A 3123-nucleotide genomic window follows, 5' to 3' on the forward strand; every position below is an offset into this window, starting at 1 on the left:
CTTCCTCGTCCATTCATGCATCCATGGTCTCTCTTCGTTCGTCTTCTCCTTGCTCTTCTCCTGTTGTATGTATGCCCATCGATCGGGATGGCAGAAATGTTCTCGTGTAGAGAATGTAAACAGAGACAGACAATACAAAGAATGTAAAGAGATACAAATAATACAACACCGCAGATGGCTAGACATGAAGATAATGAACATATGACTGAAAACTACGAATTAAGAAAGCTTGGCTCTAATTTGGCGAAATCAACAGTTGTGGCATCAAAATATGCCAACAATCTATCATTGTACGAAATCACTTTTGCTAATTTGTAGTTATCTATTGTTTTTAAAATATTCCTTACCTTAAATTGCCCAATTCACAAAAAATTAATAATTGCACACTACTATGGTGAAACCGAACTTTTTGAAGGTGCGCCACTTCAGTGAAGTATACTACTATATGAATTGACTTGGAGATCCATGACGGGTCGGATATTCATACGAGTGCTTAGAAATGTGATTCAGGTTTTAAAAAGTTTCAGGTAACTCATGAATAGACAACACCTATCATTCTGTCAATACCCAGTACAACCCTTTTTTAAACCTGGTTGAATAAACGACAAGAATTGACCAAATCAATAGTTTTGCATAATAATATCAAGGGAGTATAGGTTTGCATCTAGCCCGAGACCCGAATTAACTAATTAGTTACCACACAAAAAAACTAGTTAATTTTGGACCGGCTTAACCAGCGAACGTTCGCTGGGGATGGCAATTGTGAACGACTTTGATGACAATTTGTGTTCGTCGAGGATGAAAATTTTAGTTAGCAAGCATGGCAACTCCGCTTCAGTTCTGTTTTTCGCAAGGATTTGCCGTGCTTGCAAACTAAAATTGTCATCCTCACGACAATATAAACTGCCATAGAAAATGATCGATACTCCATAAAGAAACACAAGTTCCACTGGTATAGATCAAACAAAATGATCACCCAAAGTTAATCTCCTTTTGTGTATCCCACACATAAACCCGCATTTTTTTGTTTCTAATTTAGGAGCTCAAGCCCCAATTTTCATTTCCATGAAACCGGTAATACAAAGAACATCCAACACACGCGCTTACATGCATGCATAGAATAGATCTTCTTTCCTTCCACTTTTACAATCTAAATCAGCTAGGCGTGTGTGTGGGGTTGAGACGTCTAAGTATATGCAAATTAAGCACCTGCTCGATCTGTGTATGCGCGCGCAGATTCCTCTCGGTTCTGCATGCACCCGCTCCTGCTAGCTAGCTGCGCGCCTATAGCTCACCTCCTACCGCCAGCCGCCGTCTGCGAGAAGAAGAAGGACGCCGGCGTGGACTTGGCCGGGCTGAGCACCCGGTACCCCGCCGGCCGGACCTTGATGTTCCCACTGCCGGCGCGCTGCAGCCCGCATATCGGCGTCGACGGGGCCACGGTTGCCTCGCTGTCGTCGTCGTCCTGGACGTCGTGGTCCATGTGCCAGAGCACGTCGAGGAAGGCGTCGACGGCGCAGGGCAGCGCGAGGGGCCCCTGCGCCGCGTAGCCGTACTCCTGCTCGGCGTCGTCGAGGAGGCGCCGGAAGAGCGGGTGGTTGGCGCGGTCGGCGCGCACGACAAACCGCTCCCGCTCCGGGCCCACGTACACCGAGAAGCACCCCGGCGCCACCGCCGCCGCCGACCTGCCACCGCTGTTCAGCCCAGACCGGCATCGCTCCAGCGTCCTCGACACCAGGCTCTTCCTCGCGCCCTTGCTCGCCGCCATGCCGCCCGTGGACGTCGACGGACTCGAGACGGGGCTGGTGACCAAGAGTGGATGCGCCGGCTGGATTGTAAGGATGATGGCATGCATGAGAGAGGGGGCCGGCCGGGTTGTGTGTATATATATATGTACGCAAGCTACGCAAGGTAGATGGGTCTAGGTAGCTAGCTAGCTAGCTAGCTCAAGACGGACGGCGACACGGCGTGCGGTGTGACATGCATGGTGGGCTAGCCCCATTAGTTGACCTGACGCGTGGGCATGCATTGACTTATGACTCGCCGTGAGCTGCAGCGCGCAGGGTCATATGGTGCAGGACAGACCAGGACGATCGAGGACGAGGAGGAAGGCAAGGTGGAGATGTGCTCCTACGCTAGCTCTAAGCAATAAGTACGTACTTAATTAGGGCAATTAACTACTGACTTATTGCTGGGCCGGCTACTTAACTAATAATTAGGGTATTAGCAATGGCCATGCATGTGCATCAACGGAGAAAGTGAAGCCGCAAGTGGATTTTGTGATTGCAGCGGCTAGGGAAAAAGCTAATCGGGAAAGGTACGTGCTGTGGGGACTTAATCCGGGCGGAATATATATCAAATGGGCAATAATTGCCTTAGTTTAGTGGTCGACGCCATGGTCAACGCCTTCCGAATGTGATGTGGAACAAGCACTGCATCTGCATGTGCCTCGCTAGGCTTTTGCTATGGCTACACATGCACCGTATTTTCTCCATCCAAAATAGATGACCCAACTTTGTATTACTTTGTACTAAAGTTAGTACAATGTTAATCATCTATTTTGGAATGAAAGGAGTAATTATTGAGAGTATATTCCACTTTCAACTCTCGTGTTGTGGCTTTGTGACATGTTTTTATCACATTTCAAAAATCTTGTCAGATTTTTGCACCATAGTCGTCCTCTTGTAACATGTATTTTCACTTACTTTTGTTTTTAGCCCAAAGTTAAAGCTGAATCCATCCACTTGTTTTTACCATATTTCAGTGACGGTTAGTATCTTCTACTTTCTACTCTCGTGCTGTGAGTTTTGACTTTGTGACATATTTTATCTCATTTCTAACATTTTGAATATTTTGTGACATGCATATCTTACCTAATTTTGTTTTAATCACAAACGAAAGCTAAACCCACTTGTTTGGACGGTGGAGGCGGTTTCCTAAAATACATCCAACAACTCTATCATGTCTGAGTTAGTATGCTCATCGCGTCTGACACCAAGGAGCGTGTGATGTTTTGATTCTCATGAATCGACGGTTTTTGATCTGGCAGATTGTCACCCTATGCTCCGGCCCGATTGACGCTTGTCGTGGCTTCGGTGATGTTAAGAACTTTTTGGTCATTGT

General features: G+C 46.8%; 1 pseudogene; it reads right to left on the reverse strand.

Annotated features, from left to right (window-relative positions):
* Positions 1-1002: 1002 nt before the first annotated feature.
* On the reverse strand, positions 1003-2397 carry LOC119272854 (annotated as a pseudogene).
* Positions 2398-3123: the final 726 nt, after the last annotated feature.

This window comes from Triticum dicoccoides, chromosome 3A (assembly GCF_002162155.2).
Source record: "Triticum dicoccoides isolate Atlit2015 ecotype Zavitan chromosome 3A, WEW_v2.0, whole genome shotgun sequence".
NCBI lineage: Eukaryota > Viridiplantae > Streptophyta > Magnoliopsida > Poales > Poaceae > Triticum > Triticum dicoccoides.